The sequence below is a fragment of the Herpailurus yagouaroundi genome, unplaced genomic scaffold (genome assembly GCF_014898765.1).
Source record: "Herpailurus yagouaroundi ecotype Mexico unplaced genomic scaffold, PumYag 29, whole genome shotgun sequence".
Classification (NCBI taxonomy): Eukaryota; Metazoa; Chordata; class Mammalia; order Carnivora; family Felidae; genus Herpailurus; species Herpailurus yagouaroundi.
Window position 1 is genome coordinate 36,957,756 of NW_024412377.1, and position 11,625 is coordinate 36,969,380.

Sequence of the window (11,625 nt, forward strand, 5' to 3'; positions counted from 1 at the left end):
TTATTGAAGAAAAACATTATATCAAACAGTAATACACGAGAGGGAAGGATGTAATATGTTTACCTGTATCACTCAACAAACCACAATTTCTGTCTTTGTCAATCTGACAGTTGAAAACAGCATGCATTTACAGTTTATATTTGTTTTATTGTAAGTTGGGGTGAGCATTTTTAATATGTGAAAATGTAATGTACAAGCATTGTTGCAAACAACAAAATTCTGTGTCAGTCGTTGAAGCAGAAAAACAAGCATTTAAAACTTGTCAGGTACTTCTTGGGATTGTTGAAAAAATAGACTCAAGGTAAACTTTGAGGAACACCAGAATTCATGGAGAGCACTGATGCCTGCCCCGTCAAACACGAAGGCCAGGGACTCGGTACCCTGCGTCCACTTCTGCCTCCATCCCTGAGGCCTCTTGCGTGTCAGCAGCTGACCCTTGGCAATCCCTGCAGCGCCTTCACCAGCCAAGTGGGAGGGCTGTTCTGCTCCCCTCTGAATCGGTCGCTCACCTGGGAGTGTAAGGCCAGAGCACAAGCCTGACTGCTAGCTTCCAGAGATGCTGAGTGTTTGAGAGAAGGCAGGATTCCTAATGTGGAACTCTCCCTAAATACAGAAGCGTTTCCCAAATACAACCAGGGGCCCTGAATATGTCAAATACCCACTCCAGTCCTCCTCACTGTGACAGGCAAACTTTCCTCATCCTGATTCTTTAAAACAACAGCAGATGCTCCCCAACTTGATATGCCTTGTCCCACTTAAATGCAGACATGCCATCCAACCCACAAAGAGAACCTGCCCCACTAGAAGAGGAAGTTGGATCTCTGCCTTGTACAGATGCACATTCTCAGGCCCTGGGACAGGAGCTCATAGTGTGTGCATTTGACATATGCTTTTGTAAAATTTGCTAAAGTAAACACTGTAACTGGAATTATTTAATATGACCACTTATTTCTACTCCAACTGCTCTTGTATCTCACTTTCCCACAAGTCAGATGGCATGCTGGGCGCGTTTCTGGGATCTCCCTAAGAGCAAGTTGAGTTAAGGATACATTTCATAGAGCTTTATTATAATATCGTTTTCTGTTTTGCGGTCCCTTTGGTATAGAGACAAGTTATTGCTAGCCACCCAGTTTAGAAATGGCTTAAAGGTATACAGACTTCTTGCTGTGTGACCCAACTAGCACTGTGACTGAGTCAACTCTCTGGGCATCTTGACATAAATGTGAAGAATCGAAGACCAGATCCTGATATCATATTGTCACTTGGCACCAGAAATAAGTTGATAGGGAGGGAAAAGGATGCCATAGCCAAACCAAAAGTGTATTGGACTGAATTGTATCCCCCTCCAACCCCCCACACACCAAATTCATATGGTGAAGCTCTAATCCTCAGTACCTTAGAATGTGACTGTATTTGGAGATAAGCCTTTAAAGAGGTAATTAGGTTACATGAGGTCATATGGGTTGGCCTAGAATCTAATATGACTAATCTTGGACCTAATCCAATATTGAATCCTTATTAGAAGAGGAAGAGATACCAAAGGAAGCACGCATGCACACACACACACACACACACACACACACACACACACTCAGAAAAGGCCATGTGAGGACACAAAGAGAAGGCAGTCATCTGCAGGACAAGGAGAGAGGCCTGGAGAATCCAAGTTTGCTTCCATCATTTGTCACTGTCTATTTAGTTTTTGGTAATAACTTTTCCCAGTGTGCCCTCTGTCTTGTGACATTACCACCAAGAATTATTTGTTATGTAGCCAAATTAACCAGTCTTTTTAAAAAAGGGCTTTTGATACAGAGAAAGATACCACATGGTTTCACTCTTATGTGGATCCTGAGAAACTTAACAGAAACCCATGGGGGAGGGGAAGAAAAAAAAAAGAGGTTACAGTGGGAGAGAGTCAAAGCATAAGAGACTCTTAAAAACTGAGAACAAACTGAGGGTTGATGGGGGGTGGGAGGAAGGGGAGGGTGGGTGATGGGTATTGAGGAGGGCACCTTTTGGGATGAGCACTGGGTGTTGTATGGAAACCAATTTGACAATAAACTTCATATATTGGAAAAAAAATAAAATAAAAGTAAAAAAAATAAATAAAAAATAAAATAAAATAAAAAAGGGCTTTTGTTTCTGTCATACCTAGAAAGGCCTTCATTGCTTTAAGGAAAAAATAAAGACATCCTATGTTTTCTTCTAGTATTTTTTGCTTTCTCTTTTTTATGTTTGAAATTTAAGTTAATGTAAATGTTAATCTCTATAATGTAAAATTATTATAAAAATTTATGGTAATAATTATGACTTACCTTCTGTCATTTTCAGATATCTTGTACTTTAGAATTTTATGTCATCTCTGCATTTGGGCAATAAACTAACCAATCATTTAAATGAATTGTTTGTTATTTGTTTACTATTCCTGATTCTTTCTCATATTTCAAGTTACCTTAAGGAAGTGGCAATGTCTAGTTAAGAGGATGGGTGGGGGGAGAGGCTAACCAAATACATGAATAAGAAGGAGAATTAAATAATCTGAATATCTGAATATGCACCTGAATATATACCTGAAAGTAGAAAAGATTCTGTAACTGGACTGAGTCTCAAGAGATCTAGCTCATGTTCACATTTTAGAGACAAAGCAATTTATAAAAGGCAAAATCGAAGATCTCAAAGCCTTTATCCCTAAACTTTTATCTCAACCTTTACAATGTTGGGGGGAGATGGAGAGGGAGAATATTGTTCACTATAAATGATTTCAGAGTTTCAATTATTTTTAATTTTTTAAAATTTATTTGGAGAGAGTGTGTGTGTGCGCACGCGCATGCGTGCACTTGAGGGAGGGGCAGAGAGAGAGAGAGGGAGAGAGAGAATCCCAAGCAAGGTCCATGCTCAGTACTCAGCACAGAGCCTGACATGGGGCTTGATCTCATGACCATGAGATCATGACCTGAGTGAAAATCAAGAGCCGGAAGCTTAATTGACTGAGCTGCCCCAGGCACCCCTACAATTTCAGTTTTTATCCAAATGTTTGACTTTATGCAAAGAGTCTTATCTCAGAATAGAACCAATATATTACTTCCCATGACATTTTAACTGTTTTGTTAGTTTTTTTAAATAAGAATTAAAAGTTAGATAAAATGAATTCATCTCTACAGCTAGATAGTTGCCCGTTTGTAGTGATGTCCTTGTTTCTTTTTCATTAAACCGTTACAGAAAAAGCGTGCTCTATTTTAGTTTTAACAAACTGTGAGGTGCTCTATAAAGGTCTTTTTGAAGATGTGGCATAATCAATAAATAGTAACTCTGGTTTGTGTTCTGATGCAAAGCAGCTTTGTATTCACCCTGGAAGAATAATGGTTGCTAAGGAGAGTGTTTATCTGATAAATGTAGGTTTTGTTTGGTAAGGAACTTTTTTTTTTTTCAACGTTTATTTATTTTTGGGACAGAGAGAGACAGAGCATGAACGGGGGAGGGGCAGAGAGAGAGGGAGACACAGAATCGGAAACAGGCTCCAGGCTCTGAGCCATCAGCCCAGAGCCCGACGTGGGGCTCGAACTCACGGACCGCGAGATCGTGACCTGGCTGAAGTCGTACACTTAACCGATTGCGCCACCCAGGCGCCCCGGTAAGGAACTTTTGAAGAAGGTTTAGTTTTTCTCAGTGTAGAGAATCAGCAAAAATGGAGAGAGCATGTGAAAAAAGAAAGCTCTGTGTGTGGATGAGACAGGCTTGCATATTCACACTGGTTAAAAGGATATTTGAAGGCAGTAGTTTTGAGTCACAGCAGTACCACTTAATCTTTTGGTGAATTTAAAAGTAACTACCGGGGCGCCTGGGTGGCTCAGTCGGTTAGGCGGCCGACTTCGGCTCAGGTCATGATCTCACGGTTCGTGAGTTCGAGCCCCGCGTCGGGTTCTGTGCTGCCAGCTCAGAGCCTGGAGCCTGTTTCAAATTCTGTGTCTCCCTCTCTCTGACCCTCCCCTGTTCATGCTCTGTCTCTCCCTGTCTCAAAAATAAAAATAAAGTGTTAAAAAATAAAAAAAATAAAAATAAAAGTAACTACCCCTCCAAATTTTTTAAAAGTAACTACCCCTCCAACTACCCCTCAGTTTCCCTTCCTTTAAAACAGGGGGATAGTACACATCTGTCAAATGTTGTTGAGATAAAAGTTTTGGCAGTATTGCAAACTATAAAATAGAATATTTGGATGTTTGTTGTAGTGATTTTTGTTGTTACTACTATTATTGTTATAGATTACACAATTATGGTATTTTTTTGTCTTGAGGATCTTTTGTGCAAAAATGCATCCAATTTGGAGCTGTGTTTTGTTGTGCACTGTAGCTGAGAATAAATGTTACCAAGTCACTCTAGTGGATTAAGGAACAGAATTTATTGACAGGGGCGCCTGGGTGGCTCAGTCGGTTGAGCGTCTGACTTCAGCTCAGGTCATGATCTCAAGGTTTGTGAGTTCAAGCCGGGCATTGGGCTCTGTGCTGATAGCTGGGAACCTGGAGCCTGCTTCAGATCTCTCTCTCTCTCTCTCTCTCTCTCTCTCTCTCTCTCTCCCTCTCCCCTGCTCATGCTGTGTCTCTCTCTCTCTCAAAAATAAATAAAAACGTTAAAAAAAAGAATTTATTGGCAAACCTTACAATGGATGGGATCACCAGAAAGAAAGACACAAACCATCCAATACCTCCTCTTAATTAGCACAACACCCCTGAGGAGGCCCACTCGTGCCAGAGTCCTCCACCAGACACACAACGTAGGTTTGGCATTCAGGGGAAGAACTGTACCTCACTGTTGATAGAGAGCAGCCTTTTTGATGGAATTTGTGGCCAACACATACAGGCATGGTAGAGAAATCTCAGCTGCCAGCATGCTGTGACTTTGATGCCTGTGCAAAGCGAGATTTAGACACAGCAGCTTTGTGAGGGACCGAAGGAAGAAAAGCGGCACTGGAGTAAAGAGAATTGTGTAACGTTGAATTTAGAAGCAGATCTCCAGGTCCCCACCTGAATTGTACGTTGTTGGGCAAATGCTCCTCTCCCAGCCTCAGAGAAAACGGAAAAGAGTAAAACTGGTCTTTAGTCTTGATCTGCAGACTTGAGGGTGTGGGTACTCAGGACTGGACACATAATTTTGGGGGCCCAGAGCAAAACTCAAATGCAGGCTCGATGTTCAAAAATTGCTAATTTTGAGAGGACTACCATAGAGAATTAAACCACGTGTAGGGCTGTTATTAGGATTCAGTGTAACTTTGCAAGTTGGTTCTGCCTCCTATATAGCTGGCTGTGTGGGTACTTTACTGAAAATAGTAAGATCAGTGTCCACACACACACTGAATGCTAGATGATAAGACCTCTTTTATTTTCTTTTTAAAAAATATTTTGGGGCACCTGGGTGGCTCAGTCGATTAAGCGTCCAACTTCAGCCCAGGTCATGATCTCACGGTTGTTTGAGCCACGCATCAGGTTCTTTGCTGACAGTCCAGAGCCTGGAGCCTGCTTCAGATTCTGTGTCTCCCTCTCTCTCTATGCCCCTCTCCACTCATGCTTTGTCTCCCTCTCTCTCTGTCAAAAATAAACATGAAAAAAATTTACATTGTTTAATTTAACTAAAGTTGACACATAATGTTACATTAGTTTCAAGTATACAACAGTGATTTTATAACTATATGGTATGGTCACAAGTGTAGCCACCATCTGTCATCATAGGATGCTATATAATATCATTGACTATATTCCTTATGCCCTACCTTTTATTTCCATAAATATCATAATAAAAATCCTCAGATTAAAAGATGATATTGTATCTATGAAAAAAGAACAAGCTGTTATGAAAAAAGAACATTTAAGGGGAAAAAAGATCAGATTTTAAAACACGATAAAAGAAACGAAAGGAGTTTGGGAAAATAAAGTTGAGGAAAATCTCACAGAAAGTAGAGCAGAAAGACAAAGAGATGGCTGTAAGAAGAGAAAAAAGATAGTATTATATAATTAGTCCAGGAGGTCCAATAGCTAAATAATAGAGAAAATGGAGACAATCGACAACAAAATAATTCAAAAATTGGGTAAAACTGAAGGAAATGCAAGCTGAAGGTTTCCACTAAGTTCCTGGTTGAATGAAAATACACCCCTCCTGTATAGCTGGAAAATACCAAGGCACATCACTGTGAAATTTCAGAACACTGTGGATAAGAAGAAAATCCTATAGGTTCCATAGAAGGGGATATGGAACTGGTCAAAAAATAGAATGGCTTTAACATTCTTAACAGACCAGAAACACCTCCAAAATTCTGCAGGGAAATGTTGTCAAGCTAGAGTTGTAGGCCCTGTCAATTAAATATGAGGACAAAAGAAATGTATGTTAAAGTATGAACTATCTCAAAAAAATTATCCCCCGTGCATACTTTTTCTCAGCAAGCTACTGAAGAAAGTTCTCAAAAGTAAGAGAGTCAATCAAATTAAAGGGGAAAACATGGGAACAGGAAGGGAGCTCTTAAGATGAGAAAATATTGCAAAAAATATACTCATCAAAGCATACTGAATAGTAGCAATGAAAGTGTGATTTATTTTCTTTCTTTAATTAGAAATCCTATAGTAATCTGTTGTTGAATGGATTTTTTTGTTGCTAATTTTTGTTAGTTTCTCTTTCCATATTAAATCTTCTCCTTGCGTGTTGGGTGATGTTGAATTGTTTATTCTTGTTTAAGATTGTGGGAATTAAAAGTTTATTTTAATCACTCTGAGCACATATACGGGACTTTTCTGACTTTGAGCTTCACTTGAGGGTTCTTTTTCTTTTCTTTTTTTTTTAAGGTTTTATTTTCAAGCAATCTTTACACCCAAAATGGGGCTCAAACTCACAACCCCAAGATCAAGAATCTGTATAGACTGTATCAAGATCAAGAAGCTGTATAGACTGAGCCAGCCAGGCATCCCCACTTGAAGATTATCTTAAATGTTTTTGAGGAATCTTGGGCTGGTTGTACATACCTGAAAATACGGTTTTTGATAGATACCCATAATTATACAAAGGAAGTTTTCTTTTATTCCTAAATTACTAAAGGTTTTTTGTACTTAATGAATACTTTTGAATCAATCTCTCATGATCAGTTACTTTTAAAAGTAGAATTTATTTATTTATTTATTATGCATACATGCATGAGCTGGAGAGGGGCAGAGAGAGAAAATAAGAGAGAGAGGGAGGGAGGGAGAGAGATTCCTCAGCAGGCTCCATGTTCAGCATAGAGCCTGATGCTGGGCTCAATCCCTTGAACCTGGGATCATGACCTGAGCCAAAATTAAGAGTCTGATGCTTAACCAATTGAGCCACCCCGGCTCCCCAAAAGTAGAATTTAAAAAGAAATCGCACTGAATTTACTGATTGATTTAGGGAAGGTTGACAACTTTGTAATGTTGATTCCTCTTTATCTGGTTGTCTCCATTTTATGTAGTCTGAGGAAATGTTTACTTTTCCTTCATGTAAATTTTACACGATCTTAGTTAAATATTTCTTAAGTATATAATTCATAGCATTGTTTTTTTTTTCTGTATTTTTAAGGTTTGGGTTTTTTTTTTTTTTTTTTTTTTAAGTAGGCTTCATGCCCAGCATGGAGCCCAACACAGGGTTTGAACTCACCATCCTGAGATCAAGACCTGCGCTGGATCAAGAGTCAGATGCCCAACTGACTGAGCCCCCCAGGTGCCTTTAAAGGTATTTTAAAACAAATGTTTGTATTTTGTTATTTCTATAAATTTTAAAAAGTGGGTCGGACACAGAGACTGGTGGGAGGGCTGGGGGAAGAGACCCAAGCCTAGAAAAATGGCTGACTAATGGAGGGTGGCCTAGGAGGGGGTGGTGCACAGGTGCCGGCTGGGGTCATAGCACCTGAGTACAAGCAGAATGGGCTTTGAGCTCATGAAGAAGCTGGGGTCTGGACTTCCTGCCAGGGGCCCTACCCAACATTCCAGGGGCAGGGGTTACGCTTTGCAAAGGAGGAAACTGAGGCCCGAGGAATTTGGGTATCTTTCCTAAAGTCGCAAAGCTGAGTCCAAACCACACTGGGACTCTCTATCACTAGAAGAATCTTTCCGGTCCTTGAGTCCTCATTCTGTCCTCCCAGCTTCCCAGTAAGCACACAGCCCCCAAACCATCCTTGACACCTTGAGCCATGCTGTGCATTCCAGAGCACCCCACTTACCCACCCCTCTACTGTCTGTGGTGTTGCTGAGCAGCCTGTGGCCGGTGGGACTGGCCCCATCCTCACCCTGGCCCCAGAGCTGCCGCAGGAGCTCCTGCTACTGACCTGGGCTACACAGCCCTATCTGGCCTGCTCCTGAGCCTGCTGTCCCACCCACTCTGAGTTGGTGGAGGGAGCGCTCCCTGGGCGGCTGCGGTCCCTGCACGCCTCTGCCCTGCTCCCTCTGGCTGCTAGCCTAATGGGTGTGCTGCAGGCAGGCCTCAGGGTACCCAGTGCAGCTGGTGGCCATGGCCATATGCCTGTCCACCTGGTCACGCTGGGCGGGGCAGGGTTACTATTCTAGACAGCCACAGTGGCTGCTGCCATGGCTACATGCTCAACAACAAGCCCCCCTTCCTGCATCTCTTCTGTGGCTTCCTTGTTGGCCTGGTCTATGCAGACAGCGCTTTCCTGTGGCTGAAGCTCTCTGAGCTGTGGCTGCAAGCACTGCAGAGAGCATCTTGTACAGGGCCTGGGCAGGGTGCCCTTAGACTCCTTCTTACCTCGGGTGGCCTGGCGGCGCTGCCCGTCACCCACCCCGGTGGAGGGAGGCCTCCAGCCCCTGGACCTCCTTACATGGCCTCCCCTAGCCTCAGGCCCCACGGTGAGGGCTCAGCCCAGCCCCCGCCAGGCCTGGAGACAGTGCAGCAGACCTGGGAGGGCTCCTCCGAGGTGGGCCCGGCCTGGGCCCCACTATGGGCAGACCCGGAGGAGCAAATGCTGCAGGTGGGGATCCAGCCCTCACTCTTGGGCGGGAGGGGGGACAGCCCAGGGTGCCGAAAGCCCCCTATGGCTGCCCAAGTCCTCCATCCCCGCTCTGCAGACACAGCAGCTGGAGCACACGGGCTTCCCCACCGGCAGGCAGCAGCAGCAATGGCAGCCACAGGCCACGTGGGGGGCGCCATGTCACTCCTCGTGGGCGGGGGCGGGGAAAGGTGGCACTGAGGCCCTAGTGACTCCGGGAAGAAGCTGCTTGCCCACCCCCGGGGCCCTGGTCCTCCCTAGCACATGTAAGCCTTCGGGTGACGGGAGGCTTGGCCTGTGGGTGGGTAGTCCGAGACCCAGACCTGTCTCCGGACAGCCAGACAAGCAAATAAGCAGGGCAGGGTAGAGCAATGGTGGGAGTCTGAGCCCGTTGGTCCCCACAAGCTGGCAAAGAGAGTCTGGAGAAGTTTGCCACAATGGTGGAGTCAGGTAGGAAATCCACCTGCTGCAGCACCTGGAAGAGCGTCGCTGACCTCTGTCCCTGGTGGTATCCTCTCCGGGGCCTCAAAAAGTTGCGCGGAGATACCTCCGCATTTTGCAGGACCCAGTGCAGAATGTAAACGTGGGGCCTCTGTTCAAAAAGGAAGTCCCGTTATAAACACTAAACCATAAAGTTGTTACCTTTCTTCTGCGGTCTCTCTCTTGACTTCTGTCTTTTCTACTTGGTATCTAATGTTGTTCTAAGTAAAAGAAAAAAGTTGTAATTATTCGAAAGAATTACGCCATTTATATTGTTCAATACCAGATTAGATGCAAATGTAAGAGCATTTAACTCAGATGCAGACTCACTGAAATGACAGAATATAATTACTACCTATAAAATACTGTCATCTCTTTACAAAATATTTTGTTTGCAATAAAGATTATATAACAAACTTTAGAAACTGTTAAGATAATGTCTTATATTTAAAGTTAAGCAAGCATTTTACTTTAGAATATTATCAGAAATAGCTCAATGAATATATAGCAAAAACCTTTTTAATTAGCCATATCTCATTTTCCCTTTCTTTCTTTCTTTCTTTCTTTCTTTCTTTCTCTCTCTCTCTTTCTCTCTCTAAAAATTTTATTTATTTATTTATTTATTTATTCATTTCTAGGGCTAAACATGTTTATTATTTATTATTTATCTATTTATTTTAATTTTTTAATTTTAATTTTTAAAATTTACATCCAAATTAGTTAGCATATAGTGCAACAATGATTTCAGGAGTAGATACCCCTTAGCCTCAATGCCCCCTAATGCCCCTTATCCATTTAGCCCATCCCTCCTCCCACAACCCCTCTAGTAGCCATCTGTTTGTTCTCCACATTTAAGAGTCTCTTATGTTTGCCCCCCTCCCTGTTTTTATATTATTTTTGCTTCCCTTCCCTTATGTTCATCTATTTTGTATCTTAAAGTCCTCATATGAGTGAGGTCATATGATTTTTGTCTTTCTCTGACTGACTAATTTCACTTAGTATAATACCCTCCAGTTCCATCCAGGTAGCTGCAAATGGCAAGATTTTTTTCTTTTTGATTGCCGAGTAATACTCCATTGTACAAATATACCACATCTTCTTTATCCATTCATCCATCGATGGACATTTGGGCTCTTTGCATACTTTGGCTCTTGTTGATAGTGCTTCTATAAACATGGGGGTGCATGCGTCCCTTCAAAACAGCACACCTGTATCCCGTGGATAAATGCCTAGTAGTGCAATTGCTGGGTTGTAGGGTAGTTCTATATTTAGTTTCTTGAGAAACCTCCATACTCTTTTCCAGAGTGGCTGCACCAGTTTGCATTCCCACCAGCGGTGCAAAAGAGATCCTCTTTCTCCACATCCTCGCCAACATCTGTTGTTGCCTGAGTTGTTAATGTTAGCCATTCTGACAGGTGTGAGGTGGTATCTCATTGTGGTTTTGATTTGTATTTCCCTGATGATGAGTGATATTGAGCATTTTTTCATGTGTCAGTTGGCCATCTGGATGTCTTCTTTGGAGAAGTGTCTATCATGTCTTTTGCCCACTTAAAGATTTTATTTTTTTAAGTAATTTGTCCACCCAACGTGGGGATTGAACTCACAACCCTAAGATCAAGGGTCACACGTTCCACTGACTGAGCCTGCCAGGTCTCTCAGTCCCATTTTGACTTTAAAAGCAATAGTATTTGGCACTTTCTGGAGTACTTCAAATAACTGGTTATGCCCACCTGTGACCCCACACAACCTATGTTTCCTATTTCAACAAAGCCTTTACCTTTGAAGTGGAGTAGTGGGAGATCAGATATTGTTGTTCCCCAGGGAAGTGAAATTTTAGACACTCATTGTTCAGTTTCACCTTTCTGATCAACCTCAAGTTTATAAACAGGAAGAAAGGGTAACATCTTATATACACAGAGGAAGAGAAAGGCAGAAGAGAAGATAAACTCTTGCCAATTTCTTACTCCAGAACCTCCTCGGTGGAATTTGCTTTCTTCCACGAGTTGAGCTGTTCCAGTGACTTTATATACATTTCCAGTAGAATTAGGACTTGACTGGGTTAGCATCTCTGCTCTCAGTGTTATTGTTTACTTGACGGCAATAGACAAATGTTTCTCTAAAATTTGAACTTCTCAAAGTTCCAAATAGAATCT

The 11,625-nt window shown here is 42.3% G+C and overlaps 1 pseudogene; it reads left to right on the forward strand.

Moving 5' to 3' along the window:
• Positions 1-327: 327 nt before the first annotated feature.
• LOC121041723 (rhomboid domain-containing protein 3-like) lies at positions 328-9,223 on the forward strand (annotated as a pseudogene).
• The last annotated feature ends 2,402 nt before the right edge of the window (positions 9,224-11,625 follow it).